We start from the raw sequence: 14943 nt of genomic DNA on the forward strand, positions 1-14943 counted from the left end.
CGTGTAAAAGGCGGTTCTACGCATTAAATTAAAATTTAAATGGCATTATTATTTTTGGATGAGATCATGAATTTTGCAATTTGCGTATGAACGAAAATCGGTCTATCAGACACCCATACTCTATTGAATTCTAGCATGTGCATGTGTTTATTTCATATTATCGATCCATAGAGTGAGAGCGGTTTGAAATATAGGCAATGCATTGCTTTTGCAATTCATATATAAACATTAATTAGTGCACTCCATGTTGTTAGTGTGAAGCACTTTATACATTTATCACTTACATGGATACATTCGAAATTGCTAGCTATGAAATAGAATACATGTTGAATTCAACATAAAGGGAATTTCAAAGATTCAAATTCATAGGAAGTGCATTCATCTATTTGAACCCAAGATAATGGCATTTGTAAATAAGATCTAAAAGGGGGCATCAATCTCTGTTGTGCGTTTGAACATGCTGTATATTCATACGCATGTCTAACTATTTTTTTTGCAACCAAGGAGATTATATCTGGAACCATGCATGAACTGAGGTAAGTTGCATATTTTTTAATATATACTCGTGTACAATGTATATTCAAATGTACCCCCTCCAATACAAAATAATCATAGTTTTAGGATTTTCAAGAGTAAAGATTTGTGAAGTTTGACGAATCCTGAAAGTTCAATTCAAGACAACTGAAAACGTTAATGCTTCTGCTCCCAATTATTGAACGAAGTTCCCAATAAGCCTCTGGTCACCCGAAACCACGCGAGACTAATGTTTGGTGGTAGGAAATTACTGTCCTGACTTTGGCCCGTGTAGCCTATCAGCCCGATGTCCAAAGGTCTAAACCGGGGTAGGTTTGTAACTTCACCAAGATGCTAGTCTCAACCACCTCAGAGAAGCATTCATACGCCATGGGAACCTAAACACCCATGCACTCGACCGAAATCTATCCCGCCCACCATTTGGGACACCTAAGATTACTGTCCTACCCCCAACCCGCAATATGTCTGAAATTTTAGATGGGGGCAAAGTTCGTAAATTTCCCAAAATTTCAAACAAGTGCGTCCCAAACCAAAACATTGTTCCCCCTTAGTTCCCCCTCCCTCCTTTTCCCCATTCATACTCCGTGGGCGCCAAAATGCCCTCTCCACCAGCCATGAAACCATAGCCCCTCCGTCCTCCACCCCATTGCGCCCAATCCACCGCCGCCCTCCTCCATCACGCCGGAGCCGGTACCCCGACGTTGTCGTCCAACGCAACCGCAACCGCAACGCCCTCAAGGACTTAGCAGCTGAAGCCGAGGCAGAGATGCCGCCACGATGCTGACGCCGATATGCGCCGTAACAGAACCACTTCGACCACGCTGTCCTGCGCCTCACCGTTGTCGCTCCACTGTCGCAACCGTCCACCGCACCGGAGCTATTGCCGCTACGATGTCGTTCACCGCCTCAGTTCTAGTTCCCCGCTGCTGACAGATGTCCACCGCACCACACTCAACAACTTGGCCATGGGTTCATCCAAGGCTCCACCGTCTTCCACAACTTCTCATTTCCAGCGAACCACAAGAAGATCGTTGGAAAACAGAAGGAGGACACAGCACTGCTGGCAGAAAGAGGTACTCCTCTTCCCTTATTCGTGCAAATCTTAAATCTCTTCTCACACCATTTTCATCCCATGAAAGAAACTAGTTGAGCGCTTCTTACTGCATCTTCTTCGCGATACTAAATGCACAAGTTTTCCTCCCATTTACTATTTCACCTTTGCTAGAGGTCAGTAGCCCGCCTGGATTTCAATTGAAGGTCAGTAGAATCGCAATTAAAATAAGCAGCACCCGCATAGGCTCGCGGAGCACCTAGTCCGCCTATTCGCTGGGGGAGCGGTGCATCGGTGTCTATCATAGGGGTGTAAGCCGCAGCAGCTGCTTGCGCCCCATCTGGAGGTCGGCGGGGCTTGAAGGGATAGCCGGGGGGCGGTGCCAAGCACGGCGGTGCAGTGACATTCAGGGGAGGGCGGAGGCAGGGGACTGGGCCGCTGGTCGCTGGCTTTTGAGGAAGATCGTAACACGGACTCGCTGGAGGTAGATGAAGGCGACCTGCCCGTTCTTTGTACATCGGACGGTGCAGAAAAAATGGGCTGACCTATTTGTTTTCTGTCTATTGTTATTTTCATAGGACCACACCTTGTGGTGTGCTAGAGGAGCATCTGCATTTCCCAGTCATCCCTATGCTCATATTTCAAAATCCTAGAATCTAGTAATTTCGTGTGGCATGCATGTTGTAGAGCTATCATATGTCCCCCGTCATTTATTTCTCACCGACCTGCTATCTGCTACCTTTGCACTATACTACTTGTGCACACACTTCACCCATACTCACACTATTTTTTTTATGCATGGGTATTTCAGACTCTGAAGCAGTGTTGACGAATACAAAAAAGAAAAGATAGAAGTCGCTCCAGAGTAATTCAAAGATAAGCACTAAGTGTTTCAGCGCTCTAAAGGGTCCAGTGTCAGCAGATGGAGATAGTAAACGTAGCTCTACAGTTGATGATCTCAACTGCCACACACAACAATCCCAGGTGCTTGCTTTAACTTCACGCTGTCAAATGTAGTTGCATGTTGCATATGGTGTCTAGCTTGTATTGCTTCCAATTTGGTTGAATTGCATCTACTTACTTTACACATTATAACTTTGATAATGACATGCCTTCCAGTTTTTGATATGTACTACATATGTCTATTAACCATGTTCGTACATCAAACAAATGCTCTTTTGTATCCGTCATCAATCACTTATGATGAGATAGTCACCCCAGTGGGTTACTGTGAGACGCGCTACTCATTTAAAGAGTGCAGTGTCATCCTCCCGACATGATTCTCAAGAAATAGCAAGGCTAAATGAAGATAGTCAACGTAGCTCTCTAGTTGATGACAGAAATTCCACCACACCACCATCACATGTACTTGCTCTTACTTGGCAGTGTGATATTTGGTTGCATGTTGCATATGGTGTCTACCTTGTAATGCTTCTAATTAGGGTAAATTGCATCTGCTTAGTTAACACATTATACCTGTGAATATGACATGCCTTCATGTTTTTGGTACATACTACATCTTTCTATTAAACATGTTCTTACATCAAACTACTTTTCATGTGTATCCCTCATCAATCACTTCTAACGAGACACCTTCAAGTTGACGGTGTAATATTGGTTGCATATTGCATATCATTTCAAACATGTATTGCCTCTAAGTTTATGAAGTGCCACTTATAATGAGACACATCTAACTTGGTAAGCTGATTTTAGTTGGATCTTTCATATGGTGTCTAGATTGCATTGCTTCCAATTTGTTGAAATGCCTTCTACTTAGCGATTTTCGTACATATTCCATCCTCCTACAATGTGGTTGCCATACATAAAAGTTGTGTTCATCAGTATCATGCATCAACGAATCTGAAAGTGTGAATTTGATTCCTTTTTCTTGTGTGTTTACTTGACAAGGCAAAATCTAAAAGGACGAAGGCACGGAATGATGGTGGTCCTCTGGAGCAACCAAAACAAATGATCTCTGCAGATTCTCCTGCTACTCCTACTGCAGTGCAAGTTCCAAATCTCATCTCCCCTATTCCACAACCCCAGGTACTTGCTCTAACATGGCAGTGTGATATCTGGTTGCATGTTGCATATGGTACCTAGCTTGTATTGCTCCTAATTTGTTAAATTGCATCTCCTTAGCTTACACATTATACATGTGAATATGACACACCTTGCTGTTTTTGGTACATACTACATCTGCCTATCACACCATGTTCTTACATCAAACTACTGTTCTTGTGTATCCTGCACCTATCGCTTATGATGAGACAGTCACACCCGTGGGTTAGTATGAGATGCGCTAGCTACTCTTATAAAGAGTGCAGTTTCATCCTCTCCACATGATTCTCAAGAAACAGCAAGCCTAAATGAAGATATTGAACATAGCTCTGTACTTGAAGACCGCACTTCCCCTACACCACCATCGCAGGTGCTTGCTCTAACTTCGCAGTGTGATATGTGGTTGCATGTTGCATACGGTGTCTAGCTTGTAATGCTTCTAATTAGGGTAAATTGCATCTGCTTAGTTTACACATTATACCTGTGAATATGACATGCCTTCCTATTTTTGGTACACACTACATCTATGTGTTAACCATGTTCTTACATGAAACTACCTCTCTTTTGTATCCTCCATCAATCACTTATGATGAGACACCTTTATTCGTTGCATATTGCATATTATTTCTAGCCTATTGCTATGTATTGCTTCTAATTTGGACAAATACATTTGGTAGGCCACCCTTTTAATTTGGCAAAGTGATATTGGTTTCATTTTTCATATGGTTTCTAGCTTGCATTGCTTCTAACTAGTTCAAACACCTTGTGCTTAGTTTACACTTTATACATCGTACATGTCAATATGTCATGCCGTCCTATTTTTCATACATATTCCATCCTCCTATCATGTGGCTGCCTTAAATGAAAGTAGTGTTCGTCAGTATCATGCATCAATGAGTTCCGAAGAGAAAATTTTATTCCTTTTTCTTGTGGCTTTGACTTGACAAGGCAAAATCAAAAAAGAGGAAGGAGAAGAGTAAGGAAGGCGATCATGGCGGTCCTCTACAGCAATGTAAACACAGCATCTGTACGGATTCTCCTTGTACTGTTAGTGCATTACAAGTTCCAAGTCTCCGCTCCCCTACTCCACCATCCAAGGTGCTTGCTCTAACTTGGCAGTGTGATATCTGGTTGCATGTTGCATATGGTGTCTAGCTTGTATTGCTCCTAATTAGTGCAAACTACAGCTGCTTAGCTTACACATGATACGTGTGAATATGACACGCTTTCCTGTTTTTGGTAAATACTATATCTGTCTATCACACCATGTTCTTACATGAAACTACTCTTCTCGTGTATCCTGCATTAGTCACATATGATGGGACACCTATAAGCTGGCAGTGTGATATTGGTTTGCGTCTTGAATATGATTTCTAGAATGTAGTGCTTCTAGTATGATGAACGCCACCTATGACGAGACAGCTTTAGCTTGGCAGAGTGATATTGATTGCACCTTCCATATGGTATCTAGCTTGCAGTGCTTCTAATTTGTTGAAGTCCCTTCTGCTTAGTTACCACATCATATGTGTGAATATGTCAAGCCGTCCAATTTTTCGTACATATTCCATCCTTGTATCATGACTTTGCCTTTCATCAGAGTAGTGTTCGTCAGTATCATGCATTAATGAGTTCTGAAGAGCGAATTTTATTCCTTTTTCTTGTCGATTTGACCTCAGAATGCAAAATCAATAAAGCGGAAGGAAATTGGTAAGGCATTGGATGATGGTAGTTGTCGGTGTCAAAATCGGCGGATCTCGGGTAGGGGGTCCCGAACTGTGCGTCTAAGGTGGATGGTAACAGGAGACAGGGGACACGATGTTTGCCCAGGTTCGGGCGCTCTTGTTGGAGGTAAAACCCTACGTCCTGCTTATGGTATGATTGTATGTTTTCCTACGGACTATGTGAATATGTTGATCTACCATGAGATCGTAGAGGCTAAACCCTAGAAGCTAGCCTATGGTATGATTGTAGGTTGTCCTACGGACTAAACCCTCCGGTTTATATAGACACCGGAGGGGGATAGGGTTACACAAAGTCGGTTACAAGGGAGGAGATCTTCATATCCGTATTGCCAAGCTTGCCTTCCACGCCAAGGAGAGTCCCATACGGACACGGGATGAAGTCTTCAATCTTGTATCTTCATAGTCCAACAGTCCGACCAAAGGATATAGTCCGGCTGTCCGGAGACGCCCTAATCCAGGACTCCCTCAGTAGCCCCCGAACCAGGCTTCAATGACGATGAGTCCGGCGCGCAGATCGTCTTCGGCATTGCAAGGAAGGTTCTTCTCCAAATTCTGAATATCTGCTGAGTAGTGTCCGGCTCCCCATAAATGTTGCACTTCTTTGCTTCTGCGCCCAATAAGGGCTATCTTCCATGTGTCGTGCGAACACGAGGAGCTGGGGCATTTTTACATTTGCCACCCTAGCCATGTAAGTAAAAGGGACGGGGATTCTTAGATCCAAACCACACCATCCTCCCACGGCGAGTATCCATCGGAGCGCGCTCGGAAAAATCCATTCCAACATGGCCGGCCATCGCAGCTCCTCTTCCCCTCCCGTAGCCCTAAGCCCGGTGATTGGGAGAAGTGTTCCGTCCCACACAGCCAATTAGTAGAGCTGCAGACCCAGGGATTTCTCCCTCTAGCATATTTGGTCCCCGTTCGAGCCGGGCTCGCCACCTATAATGGCAGGAAGCAAGCGGAGAGCTTCCCCAATCCCTCCAAGGGGGAGCGGGTATGCCTTGTCCATTATTTACTAAGGGGACTTGGATTTCCAATCCATCTGTTCCTCCGGGGGCTCCTGGAGTTTTACGGCCTCCAGTTGCATAATTTTACCCCTGCTTCCATATTACACATCGTTGATCATGTTGCCCTTTGTGAGCTATTTCTGGGCTGCGAGGCTCATTTCGAGCTGTGGAAGAGGCTATTCTGCCTTGTGCCCCGTACACAGGAGGGGTGACTATATCAAGTGGGTGGAGCCAAAATATGGCGCATCGCGGGGACCGGATACCTGTCCGGTACCCTGAAGAAGACGTCCGAAGACTGGCCTTCGGAGTGGTTTTACATGGAGGACGTCCCCCTTCTAGATCCTATTCGGAGGGGTCTTCTCGAGTTCAACAATGCTCCTCTGAAGAAACGCCGAAGCTGGCGCCCATGGAGCCCCCAGGAGGAAGACAATGGAGAAGTCCTTTACCTGATGGACCGGATTAAAGTGCTGGCTCAATCAGGATTGACAATAGTCGAGGTTATGTCAATATGCATAATGCGGGGGGTGCAGCCACTTCAATATCGAGGGCACACTTTAACGGGGAAGATGATGCCACCCGCTGCGGGCGTAAGGGACCGGACTCCGCTGCCGCTCTAGCAAAAATTATGTCCGAGTTGTTGAAGGGAGAGGAAGAGGAGTTCATCCGTATTAAGCCATGGGATGGATTCTCCATGTACAACCCTCCAAGATGGGTAAGTTGTCACTCTTAACTCCCAACCTTCCCGCATTCTTCGTCGTAAATACTCACCTTGCCGTTTCACGGCAGGAACTGCGAAAAGCTATAAGGGAGGTCAACAGCCCACCTCCACAACCGAAGGACCCTGACCGGGCCCTCGATCTCGGACTCGAAGAAGATCCGGACATATTTGTGGAGCTGATAGACATGACATTCTATCAATTGAGCTGCGATGACGCCATGGTGGCCATCATGGCCGACTATCCTGGGCTACTCCCTGCATCGCAGGTAAGGAAAAACTGGAGTCCCAACTTCCAAGAAGGTTCCCCTTTTATGCACTTCACCTACCGTACACATATGGTGTTTTACAGGGAAGGCCTTCGGGACACCACGCGGAACCCGCAGTGACTCACCAATAAGGGGCACCGAAGCTGGGTAGGCCAAAAAGGAAGGCGGTCAGAACTGAGACGCCGGCGCAGAGGTATGATACAAAACCTCGCTCCGTGGTTGTTGTCTTTCTTTAAAATGTAATGACGTCCATGTTTCCTAGTAGGAAAAACGCTCGCCGGACTATATCCGGAGAGGCTGCCGATAATGCCTCCACCAGTCGGGCTCCAAGGCCGGATATAGAGGCGGAAGCTAACACGGGGCGGACGCCGGATGCTCCTCCTACAGAGGATGCAGAGAGACTATCCGCTACAAATTCCAAAGTGAAGAGTGCCATGAATCACAGGCGTCGTCGGGCTGTACTCCGTGACGTTTGTTTCTCCCAAGGGGCGTTCAATGCCTTCAACTCAGGAGACGCGTACATCCGTGCTGCTCAAAATGGTCTTGCCAGAGCCACGGACCAGTATGTAAAAGATATACGGGTAGGAAAATCTGATGATTATATATATATCAGTAGCCCCTGAGACTTGAAACAGTTGACACAACTGATTTAAGGATCATTATTTGTGCAAGTTCTTACAGAGAAGAATACCCAATTGTCTCAAGAGCTGGAAGAGTGCAAAGCCCAGCTACAGGCCGTGGTGGCCGCGTTGAAGGAGTCCGAGAAGGCCCCCTCTGGTAAAATGTGCTTCTATTGCAAAGAATTACAGGTGCTAGATAGTATGCGGCATACATGTAGATCTAAGAGTAGATGTTGCAGATGACCCTAGAATGAATTCGGAGGCCGTGCTGGAGGATGCGCAATGTGCTAATCGACAACTAAATGCTGGCGAGCGCGTGCTTACGCAGGTCAGGCAGGAGAAAAATAATCTCCAGGACGCCAATATCCGGCTGGACATGGAACTGAAAGACGTCCGAGCCCAGCTTGCGGACTCCGTAAAGGAGAATAAGCGGCTTCGACGCGGCATTTTAAGTAAGTGCTTGAACGAACTTTTGAAGGAGTTCGGTGAAGAAGCCGGCTAACAGAGTTATGTCTGCAGGTATGCTGACGGGTCGTCCCGCGGAGGAGATGCCCGGGTCTTCGGGTGATCTTCTACCAGAGCTCTCACAACTGCACGAGCAAGTTCGGCAGGTTATGTAGGGTATTGCCCAAGCCTTGTGGCCTTCCGCGTCCCCGCCAGGAGGCATGGGGGAGCTTGTAGAGAAGCTCGAGGGAGCGTGGCGGTGCTTCCGATTATGGAAGATATCAGCCTGCCGACAAAGTGCAAGGGAAGCCTGGGCTATGGTGAAGATGCGATATACCAAAGCTGACCAAAACCACATGGCCGAGGTCGGACCTGTGGGGCCCGATGGGAAAGAGATCCCCGTCAGTTTGGTGTATAACCAAGTAGAATTAGCCGCAAAGTATTCCCAACAAGATTGTAGGCTAGACAGCCTGTTGGTTGGTATAGAAGAAGAATTTAATCAGTCTTAGTGACTGTGTACTTCAAGTGACATATATAATGTCCCTAGCCGGACTGTAAATCATTTGCCATGGCAGACCTTTTCACTTTGACCTCTGGACCCGATAGTCCGGAATGTGTCTGAATACCCGCTCGGTTATGTAAAAACCGGGGTATGCATGGAAACTAGGCGTAGGGGTCATAAGTGCTTGAACAGACAAGTACCCAACTAGCTATGTTATATTACATGGCTAGTAAGAAACATCTTCCTGGGAGAATAGTTCCGTTAAGGGTTCCCTGGGTATGCATGCCCTAATGTGCACGTCCGAACTGCGAAAAGAGACGCAGGCTATAAACATCTGGGGGCATGTGCCAAATTAAATAAAAGTCATCTTTTGTTCACCGACTGAATATTCCCTTAAGAACGCTAGCTTTCGGCTTCACCCAGTCTGAGGTACACATCCGGCTGACCCGACAGTAACAATCGCAGAGGTGCTCCCCTTATGCCCTAGCCTAATTAACGAGAACGTATGGCATAAATACAAGAGCCAGGCAACCCAGCTTGGCCAAAACTTAAGTCATATCGATGCATATAATGGCGAAAAAAGGTACATGCGGAAGAGTAACACATGTGTGGGGCATAAAGCCCGGAAAAATAGTTAGACTAAGCTTCTGTATAAGAAGCCCCCAGGTATAATGAGCACGGTTGGCACGTCAAGATTGTGTAACCAAGACACATGTGTAGCCTTTTAGGGCCTTGAGGAAAATAAAAAGAGAGAAAGAGAGAAAAGATAGATAATTGATATGCAAAAAATTGATGGAGGTAAGGAGACGAACATAGAGTCCGGCACTAGGCGTAGAATCTTCGGAGTCTGGCTGCGTTCCATGGGTTTGGCTCAAGTCGATTGTCCGATGCATCCTGCTGACGGTACGCTCCACCAGTCAGAACCTGGTCAATAATGAAGGGACCTTCCCATTTGGGCTTGAGCTTGTTCTTTTTCTTCTCCGGCAGGCATAGAACTAGTTCGCCAACGTTATAGGTTTTGGCCCGTACTTCTTTGCTTTGATACCTTCGAGCTTGTTGCTGATAGAATGCAGAACGAGCTTTTGCCACGTCGCGCTCCTCCTCCAGGGCATCCAAACTATCCTGCCGATCGAGCTCGGCCTCTTTTTCTTCATACATGCGCACTTGAGGTGAGTCATGAATTATGTCACAAGGCAGGACCGCCTCTGCGCCATACACCATAAAAACTAGTGTGTATCCGGTAGTGTGATTCGGCGTGGTCCGCAGCCCCCATAGTACGGAGTCGAGCTCCTCTACCCAGTGCGTGTTTGATTCCTTTAAGGACCGCACTAATCTGGGTTTAATACCGCTCATGATAAGACCATTTGCTCGCTCGACTTGACCGTTAGTTTGCGGGTGATAGACAGAAGCATAATCGAGCTTGATGCCCATGTTGCTGCACCAAAGTTTCACCTCGTCGGTTGTAAAGTTCGTGCCGTTTTCAGTGATGATGCTGTGGGGGATGCCATGACGGTGTACAACCCCACATATGAAGTCTATCACCGGTCTGGATGCAGCCGTCTTGATAGGTTTGGCTTCTATCCATTTGGTGAATTTATCCACCATGACCAGTAAGTATTTTTTCTTACGGGTTCCCCTTTCAGGGGTCTGACCATATCAAGCCCCCAGACCGCAAAGGGCCAAGTAATGGGGATTGTTTGGAGAGCGGTAGGCGGCATATGGCTTTGGTTTGCAAAAAGCTGGCAACCAACGCAATGTTGGACCAGATGATGTGCATCTGCTCGGGCCGTCGGCCAATTGAAACCTGTACGTAAGGCCTTGCTTACAAGGGCCCGGGCTGCGGCGTGATGGCCACCAAGTCCAACATGGATTTCTGCCAAAAGCTTCCGCCCTTCCTCTTCGAAGATGCACCTTTGAAGGACTCCGGTAGTGCTTTTCTTATAAAGCTCTCCCTCATGGACCTTGTAGGCTTTAGATCGCCGCACTATGCAGCGTGCCTCATTTTGGTCCTCGGGTAGTTCCTGCCTGGTTAGGTAGGCCAAGAATGGTTTTGTCCATGGGGTGATGACGGCCATTATCACATGGGCTGAGGGTGTTATTTCGATGGCAGAGCCTCCGATTGTGTCAGAGTGTTCGGTATCTGATGTTGTGGCCGGGTCCGGATTATTGTTACCGGTGTCCCCCTCCCATACCACGGATGTCTTAAACAATTTTTCCAGGAAGATGTTGGGTGGGACAGGGTCGCGCTTAGCGCCGATACGGGCGAGGATATCCGCCGCCTGATTGTTTTCCCGAGCCACATGGTGGAATTCAAGCCCCTCGAACCGAGCTGACATTTTGAGGACGACGTTGTGATATGCCGCCATTTTCAGATCCTTGGCATCGAAGTCTCCATTTATTTGAGATATTGCAAGGTTTGAGTCCCCACACAACTCCAGGCATTGAATGCCCATGGAAACTGCCATCCGGAGACCGTGTAATAGGGCCTCGTATTCGACTGCGTTATTGGAGTCTATGTATAGTATTTGGAGTACGCATTGTACTGTATCTCCGGTGGGGGACATCAGGACGACGCCAGCCCCCAGACCAGCCAGCATTTTAGAGCCGTCGAAGTGCATGATCCAATTAGAGTACGCGTCGTACTCTTTAGGGAGTTCGGCTTTTGTCCATTCGGCGACGAAATCGGTCAGTATTTGCGACTTAATGGCTCGCCATGGTCTATATGTTATGTCTAACTGGAGGAGCTCGATAGCCCATTTGGCAATCCGGCCCGTGGCATCACGGTTGTTTATTATGTAGTTGAGTGGTACTTCGGAGGCCACCGTAATTGAACACTCTTGAAAGTAGTGTCGTAATTTCCGGGATGCCATGAATACCGCGTATGCTATCTTTTGATAATGTGCGTACCGTGATTTGCATGGAGTGAGGATAGTGGATACATAATATACCGGCTTTTGAAGGGGGAATTTATGTCCGTCCGTCTCTCGTTCGATGACGAGCACTCGCTTACAACTTGGTGAGTTGCTGCTATATATAACAGCATTGGTTCACTGACATTTGGCGTGGCCAAGATTGGGTAGGTGGCCAGGATGGCTTTTATTTCTTCCAATCCGGCCATGGCTGCGTCCGTCCACTCGAAGTGTTCGGTGCGCCGAAGAAGGCGATAAAGGGGGACTGCCTTTTCTCCTAATCGGGAGATAAAGCGGCTTAATGCCGCCACACATCTCGTTAAATTCTGGATTTGCTTGAGGTCAGTTGGGATAGACAACTGTGTCAGAGCTCGGATTTTGGCCGGATTTGCTTCAATTCCTCTACTGGAGACGATAAAGCCCATGAGCTTTCCGGCGGGTACGCCGAGAACACATTTTTCCGGATTGAGCTTAATGTCGTATGTTCGGAGATTGTCGAACGTGAGCCTCAAGTCATCTATTAGGGAGTCGACGTGCCTGGTTTTAACGACCACATCGTCTACGTATGCCTCCACTGTTTTGCCGATCTGCTTTTCCAGACATGTCTGAATCATGCGCTGATACGTTGCGCCAGCGTTTTTGAGGCCGAAGGGCATTGTGTTAAAACAGAAGGGGCCATATGGAGTGATAAATGTTGTTGCGGCTTGATCGGACTCCGCCATCTTAATTTGGTGGTAACCGGAGTATGCGTCGAGGAAGCACAATGAGTCATGTCCTGCGGTAGCGTCGATAATTTGATCGATGCGAGGGAGGGGGAAGGGATCCTTTGGGCAAGCCTTATTAAGGTCCTTGAAGTCGACGCATAGGCGCCAGGATTTGTCCTTCTTTGGTACCATCACCAGGTTTGCTAGCCAGTCCGGATGCTTTATTTCTTTAATGAATCCGACCTCCAGTAACTTGGCTAGCTCCTCTCCCATGGCTTGTCGCTTGGGTTCGGAGAAACGCCGAAGAGCCTGCTTGACCGACTTGAATCCTTTTAGAATGTTTAGGCTATGCTCCGCCAGCCTGCATGGGATTCCTGGCATGTCTGAAGGATGCCAGGTGAATATGTCCCAATTCTCGCGCAGGAACTCCCGTAGTGCGGCGTCTATAGCGGGGTTTAACTGTGCCCCGATGGATGCTGTTTTTGTGGTGTCCGTTGGATGGACTTGGAATTTGACTATTTCATCCGCTGGTTTAAAAAAGGTGGACTTGGATCTTTTGTCTAGTATCATGTCGTCCCTGTCCACTATGGAGCGCAGCGTAGTTAATTCCTCCACCACAAGGGCTTCGAATAATGCCTCGAGGGCCAGTGCGGCTGTTTTGTTCTCGGCGCAGAGTGCTATGTCCGGATCACTAGCTAGAGTGATGATTGCATTGGGCCCGGGCATTTTGAGCTTCATGTACCCGTAATGGGGTATGGCTTGGAAGATCATGAATGCCTCCCGCCCTAGAAGGGCGTGGTATCCGCTACTGAATAGGGCCACTTGGAATGTAATTTCTTCAGACCTGTAATTCTCCGGAGTGCCGAATACCACATCTAGTGTGATTTTCCCAGCGCAACGTGCCTCCCGACTTGGGATGATTCCTCGGAAGGTCATGCTGCTTTGCTCAATACGGTTTCTATCTATTTCCATTTTTTGGAGAGTCTCCTCATAAATGAGGTTTAATCCGCTGCCGCCGTCCATGAGCACTTTAGTGAGCCGAAAGCTGTCCACAATTGGACTGAGGACCAAGGCGGCTGGTGCTCGGGCTGTTCAGAATTTAGGTTCGTCACTGGCATTGAAGGTGATTGCCGTGTCGCTCCATGGATTTATTGCTGCCACATGGCAGACCTCGGCAAGGCTGCGGAGTGCTCGCTTATGCCTATTATTTGAGGTGAAGGTATCGAAGACTGTCAATACTGTATTGTTATCCACGAGAGGGTGCTCTGAGGTTTTTTGGATGAGGAGATCCTCACCGCTCTTGGCCACCTGCCGGAGTACCCAACATGCTCTAAGGCCGTGTGTTGGTATGGTATCCGTTGTACTATGAATTTTGCAGGGCCCGTTAAGCCATCCCTCCAATACGGTTCCACGCCCTGTAGTGGGATTTTGCTTCTTTGTAATTGAGTCGGGCGACTTATGAGAGTGCACCCTTTTAGTTTGGACTGGGGGTTTTGTCAGAGCCGGATTATCCCAGAATTTTGTTTGGGTTTTCCAGGCGCTTTCCATCGCACAGTACTTCCGTACTATGGCCGCCAAGTCAGCGAAGTGTGCTATGTCACTGCGACTTATGGCATTAAGGATTCCCTTGTCCGTGCAATTGTTGCAAAAGAATGAAATTGCGTCTTCCTCGCGACAGTCCTTGACCTTGTTCATTACAAGGAGGAATCTGGCCCGATAGTGATGTACTGTCTCTTGGGGCTCTTGCCTAATGTGGGAAAGATTGTTTGTATTTGGGTGGGTGGGTGGATTTAAGACCGGACCTTGACCCAATCTGAGACCCCGGGGCGGGGAGTTTCCGATCTTGGAAGTTCGGGCTCCGAGATGTTGCCCCGCAGGTTCGGTATGCAACCTGATTCTAGGTTCAGGGTTAAGGCGATGTCCTCCCGTGAGCGGGTATCCGGCTCGGAGAGCTCGGGAATCCGGACATAGTTCGTCCTCGGGATAGAGGGAGAATCGCCGCATTGCTCCTCCACCACCGCTATCTGATGGGTGACCGGCGGAGAGTTAATTTCCCTTTGGTCGGGTTTAGGCACCCCAAGGAAATATTCAGACCACCAAGAGCCTAAGCTTGGGGATGCCCCGGAAGGCATCCCCTCTTTCGTCTTCGTTCATCGGTAACTTTACTTGGAGCTATATTTTTATTCGCCACATGATATGTGTTTTACTTGGAGCGTCATTTTATTTTATTTAGTTTTTCTTGCTGTTTGAATAAAATACCCGGATCTAAAATTATTAAATGTTAGAGAGTCTTCACATAATTGCATAATTATTCGACTACTCATTGATCTTCACTTATATCTTTCGGAGTAGTTTGTTGTTGCTCTAGTGCTTCACTTATATCTTTTA

This window comes from Triticum urartu, chromosome 2 (assembly GCF_003073215.2).
Source record: "Triticum urartu cultivar G1812 chromosome 2, Tu2.1, whole genome shotgun sequence".
NCBI lineage: Eukaryota > Viridiplantae > Streptophyta > Magnoliopsida > Poales > Poaceae > Triticum > Triticum urartu.